We start from the raw sequence: 15,981 nt of genomic DNA, 5'->3' as shown, positions 1-15,981 counted from the left end.
CAGTGAAGGGAAAGAATGAAGCTGTGTGAAGTGTAAAAATCAATTTCACTATAGAAATGTTACTGCCAACCTTCGGAACTTCGGTAAGCCCTTCATGCTGACAATCCATTCATTACTGATTCTGTTTCTAGATACAAATTAAATTTTTATTAAATAAATAGGAACTCAAAGTTGAAGCATTATTTTTAAGGGTTTTAGGAAGCTTATTTTTTAAAAATAAACATAACGATAGAAAAATAAGGAATTAAATCATAAAATATTACAGGTGTGTGTGTGTGTGTGTGTATGTGTGTGTGTGTTTGTGTGTATGTGTATGTGTGCTAGTAAGAGAGAGAGGTTGCTACTGTGTATAGTCTTAACATTAATCAACAAAGTTTTAATAGTATTAAACACCATACTATGCCACAATATGATCATAACTGTAACTATAACCTTACAATTAAGGTGTTTTCCATTGTGCTAAAAATCTGCCAGTTGTATGTGTTCTTTCAGCCAAATCATTTCTAACATGAGTATGCTGCTAATGTGTCTCAATATTTATGTTTTCACAAACTCTAAGGATTCTTTTAAGTTCCAGGGAGCTGAATTGGATTCATTTACAGGTCAGATTCACTCCAAATAAATATTATGCAACTTTTCCCTGGCCTTGGGACTTCCTAACCTTGTCCTGGGACACCCTTGGGAACTCCTCCCCCACCTTACTTCTCCCATTAAGTACTTAGACCTAAGATACAAAAACCTAACATTGTCCTCTGCTGTGCTAACATCTTGCCAAGTCAAAGAGATGCCAGAATCAGGACTGCAATGAAGCAACCAGCTACCAGTATGTGGCAGCACCCCAGCTTTCTCTGATCCCCAAAAGACAATCTATGCCCCCAAGTCAGCAGGAAGTAGTCTCGAGAACTCAAGGTCCTTATTCCCTAACCTGCCACACCCAAACCCCCATTTTTAATAACAATAAGAGGTGGGAATGTTAGGAACTAGCAGCCAGCTAACCCCCACCCTCGACGATGGGCGGGATGCTCATGGAGGTGTCATGGCTACATCAGCTTTACCTGGTGGCTCAAGCTTTACCTAGCTGCCAGAGAACTCAGTTAAGCATGCACAAGACCCCCTTTTAAAGCAAGTGCGCCAAGCGTGCCTCTCTCTTGCTCCCCCTCTTGCTTCATTCCTTACCCCCCCTTGCTCCCTCTTACTCCTCCTCTTGCCCCCTCTTGCTCTCTCTTGCTCTATCTCTGCCCACTCCTGCTCTCTCTCTCTCTACCTCTCTCTCTCTACCTCTCTATCTCTCTCTTTCCTGCTATTGGTTGGCCAACAGCTACCCCCTCTTTCTCTCCCTTCTCTCAATAAACTCCACATGGGCGCTGAGTCTCGTGTTTGTGTTTCTTAGGCATAAGGTGCAACAAAAGAACAACAATGACATTGAAGTTTATTTTCATATAGCTAAAGATAGCATCATAATGATTGCTTGCTTTTCAGTAACTCATTCACGGAACTTTCAAATTAATCAAGGCCACCAGAGAATATTAAAGAAAACTCAAATAAGGTGGGAAGACACTCAAAATATAGGTCCATGATTTTATCAGCACTGACAATAATGTTGTTAGTTCATTTCTTGCCCCTCTTCTCCTCTATGAACTCCTAAATATTGCAGGCTTATAGAGAAGCTATATACTGACTGAGTGTATGGAATACATACCAAGGGAAAGATTATCTGGGTCACATGGGGAACAAAATGACAATATGGATGTCAGTGAGACTAGTGTATCTGAAGTATTGAGTGAGGAGGAACTGAAACTAGGGAACAAATCTGATATGCCCAGCTTCTGCTAGGAAAACGGTGTGAAAAAAAATATATGTAGCAGTATATAGCTACTCTGTTTATTCATACAAAAATGAAAGATAAAGATATTTAAGTAAATTGTTTTAATGTCATCAACCATTGTCTATTGAAGAAGGTACACGGCAGATTATTAATAGAAAGTCATTGCCAACAATTTATTCAAAACAAGATGATTGTTGCACTGATAATGTCCAGTAATTGAATTCAGTGACAATACTGAAATTTTTTTTTCAAAAACTGCCTGCAATCTTTAGCCCCCTTTAGAAACACTAAAGTTGAGTACCAGCTCTAGTCTCCACTTCCTCTGGAGAATAGAAATGCCATGCCATAAAAACTGCCATGGAAAGGTTTAAGCAAGACTTCTGGACAGAGGGAGTAACATGGGAATGAATCTTGATGTACAAAACTCACTAGCAAGACACAAAGGTTATTAGACATACAGAATGGAAGAGAGGTAAAAAGCCATGTGGCAAAACGTACATTAAAGGAACAGGTTAATTTAAGTTACATGAGGATGTTGGGAACAAGCCTAAGCTAAAGGCCAAGGTTTCATAATTAATAATGTGTCTCTTTGTCATTGTTTGTGGGATTTGATATGAAGGAAATCTGATGAGAAAGTCTAAGTACAGATTAACTTTGTGTGTGCAAAGCTGATATTCACTTCACCCTAAGCTATGGTCAGTTACAGACTCGAAGGTAAAGGAACTACTTTTAAAAAATCAACATATATGGAAGTGGATGTTGACAATGATAGCTATCTAGTTGGTGTTTTGGAAACTGTAATGCTAAACTTAACTCTCAAGGAAAATTGATCTGTGAACAATTTAGGACACTTTGACTGATTTGGAACATATACCATAATCATGTCAGGGGAGGGACACAGCACATATAAAATACATTTCTCATTACTGGAGGAATTCTGTTGTTAACTTAAAGATCAGGCTTAATTCTCACACTTTTAGTTAGAATTTCATCATGAATCTTATTCAGTGTCATTCTTCCTTCTACTTTCCAGTGGAATACCATATAGAGCTTAACAATAGTGGGGAATCCAAGAACTATCTACAAATATCTATCAAACAAGGCATAAAATTCAGTATATACATATAAAAAAACATCCCATTTGCTTTTCTTTTAGAATAACAGGATTCCAATGCTCTATGTGCATCTAATTTTTATATGAGGGTTATTAGTCTGGGAAGACTAAGTCCACATTGTATGTTATATATGTGATCAACCTGTGGGGAAGCTATGTTAAGAGAGTGTCTTCTAAATTATTAAGATAAAATTAATAATTAAAGGAATTTTAGTGGAAACTTATTCAAAAAATAGCTCTTCAAGCTAGAGAAAGAAGTAGAGAGAGCATGGACAATAAGTTATTCTATCCCTGTAGGATGGTAGAAAATCATTCAAATAAGTTAGCATGTAATGTATCCATAAGAGGTGACACAGAAAGCAGTAACTGTTGGAGTCAAAGCACCTTGCATTCTAATCTCGACATAGTGGAAGTTATTGTTGCTCTTTCTCAAAATACACTATTGTCATACTGAATCATAGTGCTCTGTTACCTGTGTTCTCTACGACAAATCTGACTATTACACAGTTAAATCTGTTGACAGACTTGTCTTACTCATAACAAGGAGAAACTTCAGCAGTTCTTAAGGAACACAAATGAATGGATTAAGTGCTAGATATTGAATTTGAAAGTAACTTATCAAAGCTGCATTTCTTATGCATGTGTAAGGGAAAGGCCTTTATTTGCCATTTTCTACCCCAAAACATTGCCCATGATCCTTGGCATTATTGTGACCTATTGTGTTGTGTTGTAGTGTTGTAGCTATTTTTTCTGACTTAATGTGTTTCCTTCTGTAAGTCATAAGACATAGGAAGTTAAGAAAATTTACAAAGCATGGGTCAATTCTGAAAGCTAAATAAAATCACAGTGGCCTCTGCTGAGATATATAAAAGCTAATACCCATTGCTGAGGAAGGGACATCACTTTAGTAAAGCTGTCAGCAAGTTCCTGTGATGTGGCTTTTGGGAGCTCTCACTCATATATTTCTGCTTGTAACTCCAATGAATAAACTCATTGCTTCACTGACCTAAATTTAGATGGAATCATTACTTTAATCTTTTATTAGTGTCTTACCTATAATGAATAAGTATTGTTGACATCTCCAATAAAGTCATGCAATAGGTGCTAGAATGGCCAAAAGTCTGAATCACAGAAAAAACTAAGTACTTATAAAATTAAGTAGCAACAAGAACAGTTACTCATTGATGCAAGGCAGAAGAAAATAGCAAGTCATTATTTTTCAGACAGTATAACAGATATTTATAGAATTTGATGCATTTTGATGATAAAACCCTGCAATCATGCTTATGGGCATTTACCAATATGAATTGAAATGTATGTCCACTTTAATACGTGAACAAAAATTTACAGCTATTTGTTTTATAACTGTGATAATTTGGAAACAAACAAACTGCCTGTTGTAACATGAGCTCTTATGCCCTTCTCAAAATACACAGTAAAATATAGTCACAAATGCAAAAGTATCTATTGAGTTGAGAAACATCACACATGCTTCTAAAAGAAGTTAAAACAACAGTTCTGAAATAACAAAAGCAGATTGAACATGTTATATTTAGAAAGACACACACATACATACATACATACATACATACATATATATATATAAATATCCATTTGTTTGTATTTATGTAACAAAAATTGATAAAAAGAAAAAGAAAAATGAACCCAGCAGTTTGAAGGAGAGTGGGGAGGATTTTGTTAATTTGCATGATCTCTGTGCTTTTTGGTTAGTTTGGATAAAGGTTTGTCTATCTTGTTCATTTTCTAGATAAAACAACTCTTTGTTGCATTGATTTTTATATTGTTTTCCAGGTTTCTACTTCATTGATTTCAGCTCTCAAATTGATTATTTCCAGGCGTCTACTCCTGTGAGGTGAGTTTGCTTCTTTTTGTTCTAAGGCTTTCAGTTGTGCTAGCAATTCTCTAATGTGACTATCCTCTGTTTTCTTTATGTAAGCACTTAGTACAATGAACTTACCTTGTAGCACTGCTTTCAAGGTGTCCCATAAGTTCAGGCATGTGGTGTCCTCATTCTCAATGAATTTTAGGAAGTCCTTAATTTCTTTCTTTATTTCATCTTTGACCCAGGTATAGTGCAATTGCGCATTGTTCAGTTTCCATGAGTTTGCAGAGTTTTTGTGATTTGTGTTGTTGTTGAACTCCAACATTAAAAGCATGGTGGTCTGATAAGATATAGGGGACTATTACAATTTTTTTGTATCTTTTGAGGTTTGTTATGTCACCTTGTATGTGGTTGATTTCTTGTTATACGAAGACATAAGAAAATACAACTGGATGAAGGCTCTAGGATGGCATTTAAGGTAGTCATCAGTTTCATTATAAGGAAAGGGCATTTGAGGTATCCTCTCCCATATTGCTTAAATTGTTAGTTGTAGTCATCCTTGTAGATCTCTGAATATTTCTCTAGTGCTAATTTTCTCTTTAAACTGTAGCTAATGAATGCAGAAGCAGAGAGCCACAGCTAAGCACTGAGTCAAATTCCTGGAATCCAGTTGTAGGGACAGAGGATTGATGAGCAAAGAGATCAAGACCAGGCTGGAGAAACTGAAAGAAACAGCTGAACTGAACAAGGCGAAGCTCATGGACTCCAGACTGACAGTCCTGAAACCAGCATAGGAAAAAGCCTGGCCCCCTGAACATGAACATGTATGTCAGTTAAGAGGCCTGGGCAGTCTATGGGGCCTCTGGTAGTAGAACACCATTAATGTGCACAAATGGATATTGGGGGCCCATTCCCCATAGAAGGATACTCTCTCAGCCTAGACACACAAGATAGGGATCTGCCCCAAATGATGTGACAGGCTGATAATCCCACATGGAAGACCTCATACATTCTATGGAACAGAAGAGGGATGGAATGGGAGTCCACGTGGTCATGGGAGGATGTGCAGGAGAGAGAACTGGGATAGATATATAAAATAAGATTGTTTTAATTTAAATAAAAATAAGAACTGAAAAGTCATCTGTGTGGGAACAAATACTGAAATCCACAGCCACAGGATATGCAGAGTGACAGACATGCATGAGACATTCAGCCTTAAATAAGATTTCTTCATCTGATCACTCCCCATAGGTCTCAGAGAGACCCATTGTCGATAAGGAAGAAAATGTAAGCAATGGAGGTAATGAGGACATCAAGGAAAGAAGGTACACACATGCAAACTCAATGAACATGAAAAGGCCAATGGATCAACTCTCACATACAAGCAGTGAGGAATTATTCACTGCAAAGCAAAATGAGCAAAAGTTGTGAAAAGACACAGAGGCAATATTAGTGAATGTGACAGGAAGAAAGAAATAGTATGTTGAACATGAGCCATTAGAGCCTGTCCAATCATTTGTCTCAGGTGATTAGAATACATCCCTCATCAGCTTGACATTTCTCAGTCTATGTCCTTCTCCTTCATATTTTAAGGTCCCATATTTTTCTGGAAGGAATGCAACTCTGCATTACACTCACTTCTTCACCTAAGATAAGTGTTGGTGCTTATTGTACTCCTACATCCTCAATTTGTTTTCTTGACCCATCCCAAAGCCAAAAGTCTATGTGACATAGAGTTTACATTTCAGACATGCTGAGTAGATACTTTTGCTGTAAATATATCAGAATACTACAGGGAGGTGGTGGTTGGAGGAGACAGACAGACACACCTTTTGCAATAGGTTTGGTGTTTTCTTAGTTCATTTCACATTTTGGATTTGTTGACACATTGCTGGGGCTCAGGAGCATTGTAATAAGTATCTTGAAAACAGAGTTCTCCTACAACTGTTTTATTTGTGATCCTCCACTGCAGATTTCAGAACTTTTGATTACAAAGATGAATATTTGGTTACTAAGATATAGGGATGGGTTCAGTTTCTTTCAGTTTACTAAGTTTCCTCACATTTCTTAATAATTTGACTTACATTTTTTCACTTCTGAAATTGTAATATAATTCCTTTGTCATCCCCCTCCATTTTCTCCCACCAACTTCTCAATGCACTCTACCAATTCTCTAAGATTCATGGCTTCTTTTCTTTAAGTCGTTGCTATATAAACACTTATGCATGCATACATTCCAAAATGCATAAATACAGGAGGATATGTCACCTGAATGTGCATGATTTCAAGGATGACCACTTGGTATTGCACTATCAGGGGGCTGTTCACTGGGAAGAGCTACTTGTCACACACTCAGCACATATATGTCGATAGTTCTATCTAAAGCTGAAGTCTAGTGAAATTTCCTCTGTCCATAATAACAGGTCTATTGATGTTGTCATTGTGCAGATCTAATATAGGCAGTCACCTTGATGAGAATTCATGGGCATAGGTTCTCTGGAATTTCTGGGAGGAACAATATCACATCAGCTTTCCTCGTTTTCTGGTTCTTTTAATAATTTTAATTCCTCTTCTACAATGACAACTGAACACCATTGCAATACCAGTTGGGACTTGAAACCATTGAATCTCTTGTTCTCTGAATTTAAACCAATTGTGGTATTCTGTAAATGTCTTTGGCAAAGAGACGAGATGTTTCTTTTGTGAGTGACAAGAAATACACTTATTCTTGGGTATGATGAGTGTGTGTGTGTGTGTGTGTGTGTGTGTGTGTGTGTGTGTGTGTGTGTTAAGAACAAGAAATAGAGAAAATGAGAGAAGTCACATCAAATTGAGAAAACTATTAGAGGAAAAGTTTGAAAAATCTTTAGGGAAAAAACAATTGCAGCATAAAAATCTAGATTTGCAATATAAGTTGATTCAGTTAAATCACATAAAATGTGTCTTGAAATTTTAGATAACTCTTAAGAAATACTTTTTATGCTTATTTAAAGGGTACTTTATCTAAAGAGGCTTCAATATATTTTTCTATCCAAAAACTTCATTCTTCTTTCTAAACTCAATCCAATTTTCTCTCTGTTTAGATAGATTTCTTTTTTAAAAGTGTTTAAGTCTTTATTTGTTCTATATAGTGCTACCACAGTTAACTATCAGAGAGAGCACACTGCAATTTTCAAGTAGACAGAAAAAAATTAAGTCTGCATGCTGTCTTCATGGTGCATAGAAAACTGTTGAACTAACACTAGCTGGTAGGCTTATAAATCTACTGTGTTAATAAAGGCTGTTTTAGCCTGTAAATAGAATTGACTCTCTGACAGGCTTTGGGCAATTCTAAATTGCAGGTCCAGTGAAGGGTACAACAAGAAAATATGGGACAATGTCATACCTTGTTTTGAAGTGAGACAATGGAAAGTCAAGTTATGTACCACAGAACAATCTTAGGAACTTAATGTTGGCTTTTTTGCCTCATATGTTGGCTAATGAAGGATTAAGAGTTTCTGGAAAAAGTATGGGATTAAACAGCACTTATCCATATAACAGAATTACTACTTCATAACATCTGGCCAGTTCTCATCTTCTGTCCTGCCCAAACCTCAACTGGTGAGGTATAGTGAAAGCCTGTAACGACTGTAGCATACTTTTCATCCAGCTTCATATACTATAAATATCAGAAATGTGCCTAAAATGTAGATGTGTCCACAGGGAAATGGCAGTGCTTCTATTGTAGGTAAGTGTCAAGTTTTCTCTTGATGTTATCAAAAGAATCTGCTCCCATGTAATCAGCCTGTCCCAGTTCCCACAGCTCCTTTTTTTCTTCTGAGGACATAGAAGGTTGTGTTGTAGCTGGGGCTTCCCCAATGGACAGGTGTGACAAAGCTCCTGAGATATGTTCCATCACTTGATAGGAGCAGTCATCTTTGACAAGGCTTTGGTGTTGGAGTAGAGGTAGAACACTGGTGGTGAAGAAATCCCACCACTGGTTCAGAAACTCTGGGTGACTCACAGTTGGGTCTTAAGATTCACATTTGACACTCTTTGTTTGGGGACTATAAGTTTAATTCCATGGCTTGATTTGTCCCAAGAAGTGCACAACTTTGGCATTTGCACCAAACGCTTTAAATGCCTGGAGGTAGGAGTATATTGAAATGCTGCTCAGGTTATACACAAATGGCAGGTGTTTTCTGATACCGGCCGTTGCCCAGCCACTAAAATATGTATTCAGTAGGCCCTGGTCCTCACCATCAAAACTACCTTGCTCAGAAGCAAGGTGCAACAGTTGGTTATATTTTTCAATTGAGGGTTGATAAACAAAGACTCCAGAATTGAAGCAGTCAGGCCACCCTGGATCTGGTGCTGCTGACAATTCTTCTCTTTCAAAAAGATCATCAACATTTGTGAGGACCAAAATATCTGCATCCATGAACACACACCATGAACACACACTTGAAATACTGAGTAAGTGACCAGCAGTGAAGTTTCGTCAGGGTGATGCCCAACTCAGGCCTCTTCATTAAAGTTAGATGAGCAGAATCACCACTGTCCAAGACATCTACCATGATGACTTCATCAAAGACAGTCTCTAAAACTTTTCTGTAATAGCGCGTAAGGGTGGGTCGGAAGAGCCAGGCGCCAGGAAAGGACTGCTGCCAGCGGGGAGGGCAGGAGTGGCAGCCCGCTGCTCTTAAAGTGGCCATCATGTCTAGATAGATTTCTTAATTACATTTTTTTCTTCCTTTAGTCTAAACAATTTGTGGTTTCTATTTTAGGAGATAAAGGCAGAGATAAAAAGCAGTAAAAATTATAGATTAGAAATAAAATTGTAATGGCAGTATGGGAACTTGGGACAGAGGAGCATTTGAGAAAGATATAACTTCTATTTGGAGGATTGTTGGAATTTAGGAAACCTCGAAACAAAAAGTAGAATTACAGAAGAGGTGAAGCATTTATTTTAAGTATATAAAAGGCAAAATCACTCTCTAATTCAAAAGTGAGACATGTCTTACATGATGTCTTAGGAGTCTTAAGTGGAAGAATTTGGATAGAAAGTGTATACACTCACAAAACACACACTTACATATATTTATATGTATATGTGTTTGTCATATATTTTTTGTGCGAACTGTTCCTAGCAATAGTAAAAATAAGTTGTCTAAGAAACAGTGTAGATGAAAGCCATTGATAATTATTTAAAATTGTGATAGGGATGTTGAAATTTAGCTCTTCACAGATAATGGCTTCTGGCATGTGTTGGGATGGGGAAAAACTAAATTCATTTATTGAATATTTTTCTTATTTATACATGTTTATCCAAGTTTTCTCTTCCTCCCATCCCTCTATGTCTGCCACAGACTCACCCCCCCTTCTGTCCACTCCCCAGTGAGGTTTAGACCTTCCATGAGGGATCATCAAAATCTGTCGAATCATTTGGGATTGGCTCTAGGCCATCCCCCATGTCTGTAGGATAAGGGAGTATCCTTCCATGGGAAATGGGTTCCTGAAATCCATTATTGCAGTAGGGATACATCCTGGTTCCATTGTCAGAGGTACCATACACTTCCCAGGCCCCATAACTAAGCCCCATCCATGTTCAGGGTGTCTGAATCTCTATGCTGGTTTCCCAGCTATCAGTGTGGAGTCCATGAGCTCCAGCTTGAAAAACTCAGTTTTTAAGAGGATTGCCACTGGGAGTTTGACCATCCTCCAGAAGTGGATGTTGGAGTGGACCAACACATTACCCTGGTTCTACCCCTGGTTAGTTGCAGGGGATCAGCCTGCCAGCTCTCCATGGTTCCACCACCAAAGTGAGCTCTTCTGCACTGCCATGGCTAGCTTTCTTGTTTCAGCTAGGAGCAAGGGACAGGGAGAGTTTTACCACTTTCCTCGGGGTTAGTTCTCCTACAGTTACAATTTGAGGGCCAGTTCTACTGTCTTGCCCAGGAGTGGTATAGCAAACACTTTCCGGAATGTTGTGGCTGATGAGGGGCAGGGACCTATTCTTTTGACTTCAGGGCCAGCTCTCTCATCTGCCTCAGGAATTGATAGGCAAGGGTAAGGGGTGGAGTGGGGAAGAGCATCTTACCTGCCCATACTGCCATATAACAAGTAATGTGGACAGCTTTCCCATGCTCACAACTTTGGGGCTGGCTCATTCACACCTCTGCTAACAAGATTGTTTTGCTATGCTATCCTGGCAAGATACAGGACCTAATCTGTAGTGTGTTACAGCTGATGGAGACAATGGCAGCTCTTATGTTCTCAGGGCCAGCTCTCCCACCTGCCTCTTTACAGTGTCTTTGGTCTTTGTCTCTTTCACATAGAGTGCCCCACCAGTCCTTATTACCTATATTTGTTTAGAGAAGGATAAGCCTAGTGTATTTGGTCAGTTTCAGGGACTTCTTGAAGCCTTTGAATTGGTTACTTTCTGAATGAAATGAGTTTCTCTCCAGGATTTTATAGTTTTACCTTTCATTTAGAACATTATATGTCTTAAGCTTCCCTCCAATGTAAACATTTTTCTGAAAGAAAAACTATACATAACAATATTACAAATGTTATTTATTAATTAACATGTAAGACCTGACCTTGGTAGTCCAACAGTAGATATTTGCTGGAGAGTTGAAGATTATTATTAGCATTTTGATTTCATAAGGCTCACCATGATTCTTCAGATTATGAGACTGACACACTGCCTACTGCGCTAAGGAGGCATGTGCTCACCATGATTCTTAGAGAGCCATTTGTCTTTAGTTCAGCCTGAAAGATGGAAAAAACTGGGATTCAATGCTTGAAAAGGATGAATGCAGTCATTATAGCAGGTAACATAGTAACAGCAAACAAAGAGTGGAGGTTAGCAGCACTGTGTTTCTATGGGACCTTTTTTTTTCATTATTTTGTTTTGAGTCTTTGGGAATTTCCTGTCATGCATTCCAATACCACTCATTCTAAGAATCCCTACATATGTTACCTTCATATTTGTGGCATGCCCACAAAAGATAAATATTAAATATAAAATAAAAATAAGAATATTAAAAACAAAGAAAAAAAGTTTGCTCCACTATCCTGCCTCTCCATTGCCTTTTTATTTGTCTTAGTACCATTGGGAGCTGCTGTGTGCCATGCAGTATCCCCTTTTGTCCAAACAGCTTTACTTCAAATGTTGTTTGTGTAACATGTTGTTATTCAGGTTTGAAGCCTCTGGTTTATGGCACACAAGCAATGTTGTACCATTACCAAAACTCTTTTTGGATATGCTGCTGTTGCCCAAAATCATGGAGATCTTGTGGCAATGTTTCCATAGGACCAGTCCCTTTATTCATTATAGCAGGTCATACATGGAGTAGGTGTTGGGAAATGCCTTGGATGTATGCCTAAGTGGTAAGTGATTTGATCAGAGGGGCCACTGGAACTACCCTCTTCAGGTGACTATGGTGTGTCTTAATGTGAAGAGTAATACCAATATGTGTGATCAACTCTAAGTTCTTTAGCCACATTTAGTTCATCCACAGACAAGCCCAATTAAGATAATTATTTTAATTGATTCCAGATCCTATAAATTGATAACCAAGTTTAACATCACACCTACTAAATCTGATATAGTTCAAATTCCTGATATTGTTCTTTACTCCCAGACATTGTATGACATAATATTCTTAACTGACAGCAAGAAAGATGTTCCTTATAATATACAATTAAATATTCAATTAAATGTTACTAATAAAATGCTATAACTCAACTTTATATTTTAAGTTGCTCTATTCAAAAGATTTCAGATTAATAACAACCAAAATTACAGGGAAAAGATTGATTTGCTGCTATGTTGTTTTTCTAGCCAAATTAATTATTTATTTCATATTCTTGGGATTGCTTCATCTTCTAGGAGCTTAAGTATTAAGGATTATTTAGATTGCTATTGTGGTATTGGTAATTATGGTTTTTATTTTATTAAACACTATCTTTCCATGAGGATTCATTTCACTTCTGACTTCCTTACATAGATTATTAATGAGAAAACTCATGAAAATTTTTCCTTTAGGAATTACATTAAATATGTTAGAGGTGCTAAGAGATGAAACTGTAGTACATGGTCTGTCTCTGCAATGGTTATTACCTGTCAGTCTCCAGGGTAGGCAGACTTTAAGAGCCCAGTCATTGGTCATTGTCTTCATGGGAGCACAATTGAGCACCACAATTACAGGACACTTTCCAATCCTTTCCAAATGCTTCCCCCATGGCAAAAGATTAGAGTCTGCTTTTCCTAAGAAATATCTGAAATAATTAGCATTTCTTTGAAGGTGTTGGAAACTGAGGCTGGATCTATTATCAGTTATGAAATGAACCTTGGCTGAACTCTGGGTTTCTCTTGGCTGTACATTTAGAGCTTTCAATTATTCCACAAAGGTTTGATGATTTAGTAACTGTCTGTATTTAGCAAGATCAGCCTAGCATATAACCACTAGCTCCATCACCATAGTAACCTTTCTTGTTCTCATAATTCCTGAAATCTCCACCCATGTCAATACCCATTCTTTGTGATTTTCTACATGCTACTTACAAGAACACCTGGTCCTCAAATACTCTTATCTCCCATGCACTTTTCCTACATCCTGGCTCTGCTGACCATATAAGCTCCAGGTAGAAAAATAAAGTTTGCCACTTGATCAGAACCCTGTCATGTGGTCAATTCCCCAGCATCTCTTGCTCCCATCCCATTCTCTTGGGTTTTTGGGTTCTAGATTGAAATCTTGCAGGTCCAGGCAGCAGGAACATTTGGAACTTTCCTAAGATTGTTAGAGACTGTACTGACAGTTAATATCACCTACTGACAGTCCCCCCCCCCGCCAAAGAAAAAAAAAATCTCTTTCCAGTGTAATTTTATGCATTCTCCACATGTTGGCATTTGCTTATCTCAAATAAGATTCAGTGGCTTAAATGTTTGCTTCCTGTATTACTTTCTACATTTATGAACAATTCTTGGTTGTAAAACAGAGAGCATTGAAAACACAGTAAAAAGCTTTAGCAATTATGGCTCTAGTTTAAAAATATGTGACTGAAAAAATAATCTGTTCAACTCAATTTACTTGAATTCACTGACCATGGACATTTATCTACCCAATATTTGATTTATCTGTGTTTAGCTCCAGTAACTGCTGTGAGGTTGTGTTTGGTTTGGTTAAAGTCCATATTATCAATACTCTTTTCTTTCAAAATCCATTATGCCTACATAGTGAAGCACTGTCTCAAAATAAATAAGTATATGCATTTTTAAATTAATAGTCTTTTCTCATTCAGTCATTAACTTTGAACAATTTTCAATCAAGTAAAAACTATGAAAATAACCAACTTTAATAACTATAGTGATTGTTATATTTATAATGATTTATTTATTATAATGCCAAGCCACTATTTACAGAATCACTAGTTTTATACAATATCATGTCCATGCCTAAGCTTTCCACACTGTATTCTTTTATTTATTAGGTCATCAATTATACACGCAATGACCAACAAGTACCAGACATGGTAGGCTTTGGTATGGGTTTGTATGGGATTGGGTAATTAATTTTGTGTCTTCAACTCCAGAAAATATTATTTCAAGATATCAAATAATTAATTCACTTTAGAAAGAGATATCTTAAACACATACACTACTGCATAGGCATATATATATGCAGGTCAAAAATATGAATGTTACAGGGCTCTGGATGAGGTTCAAAAAATGACATTTATTGCTGGATGGATGTATGATGAAGACAAGTTAATGGTTCTTGGATTCTATAAACCATCTTATTAAAGACAGTAACTTCTAACTTCAAGTACAATTCATTGAACACAGAATGTTTGTTACACACATAAAAGGAAGAATTGCAAAAAAAAATAAATATTGATTGAACTCTTAGTTGAGATAATTGTTTCATTAATTGGGTGGTAAAATAATTGAGATCACCATTCTTCAATGATCTTACCCTTCTATCTCAAAAGCCTACTATTAATGACTTTCAAAGTTGAGTTCTTAATCACAAAGCACATGTGCTATAAGGCTGTCAACCTTTAATGAATTATATGATCTGCTTTAGTCATGAATTGAAAGAAATAAAAAAATCTCCACTTGTCCAAGTAAAACCTACCCTCATATCATTTCATTATATAAGGATTGTATTTATTCAACATATTGAACACATTTCCCAACAGTCCTCTAAAGTTTTGTTGAGATTTTGGTATAAGAATATATCAAGATGTTACCTGAAAATTTCAATAAACATATAAGGAATTAAAGCCTCTTCTTGGTAATTTGTTTGGCTTTTTTTATATATATATAAACAGAGGTACTCTATTCCCACTGGAAACACGAATGTTGATTCTGAATAGCATTGCAGTACTGTGAAACTGACTTTTGCTTATTTACCATACACATAAATGGTTTCTGTTACTATTTGAATTGTGTTGATTTTTCCACTTCTCCACTTGTGCTCATCTGTTTTATTTTTGTTTCAGACAAAACAGCATTTAAAAATTGATGTCGCATACCTGAGTGCTTCATGGCTATGAAAGCAATTATATAACACATATGTTATTGCATATATCTCTCAAATACTATGTCTCTGAGTCTTACCCTCATAATGGAAATATTGTTAAGGGGAATTTTTCATGATATATAGAGTTGGATATGGCATTATTTCACTTCCTGAAGATTGCTTAGCAATTACAGATATTAATTTTAGATGTTATAGAAGAAAGGCATTGGACATGGTGGCACATATGTGTAAATCCAAGCAATTGGGAAGCTTAAAGACAGAGAAACATGAATGGGTGGAGATTAGCTTGGGCTACATAGTGAACTTGATTCCTATATGTGGAATCAGTAAAATTCTCTGCCAATTAACTAATTTAAAAGATTCACTGAGAAAATACAAATCTTATATTTCAGGTATTAAATGCCTTTGATTAAAAAATTATTAATCCAGGACAGCAGGAAAAGGCTCTTTACAGCAGGCCTGAAGGCCTGAGTTTGATACTCTGGAAGCACAGGATGAGAATAAATTCCTGAAGTCTTGTCTTCACACTTTGACACAAAACACATTAGTATGCCCATGTACAAAACTCAAACAACATTAACAAATTTTATAAGTGGATATTAATACTGGCTTCCTTGCTGCATAAATTCAATATAAATAAAGCAATTGATCCAAGGTCCTTTGGTTG

The 15,981-nt window shown here is 36.9% G+C and overlaps 1 pseudogene; it reads right to left on the bottom strand.

The window, feature by feature from the left end:
• Positions 1-8,425: 8,425 nt before the first annotated feature.
• LOC127220174 (glycogenin-1-like) lies at positions 8,426-9,417 on the bottom strand (annotated as a pseudogene).
• Positions 9,418-15,981: the final 6,564 nt, after the last annotated feature.

The sequence above is a fragment of the Phodopus roborovskii genome, unplaced genomic scaffold, assembly GCF_943737965.1.
Source record: "Phodopus roborovskii unplaced genomic scaffold, PHOROB, whole genome shotgun sequence".
Taxonomy (NCBI): Eukaryota; Metazoa; Chordata; class Mammalia; order Rodentia; family Cricetidae; genus Phodopus; species Phodopus roborovskii.
The sequence above is the reverse complement of the archived record's forward strand: the minus strand, read 5'-3'. Positions and strand labels throughout refer to the sequence as shown.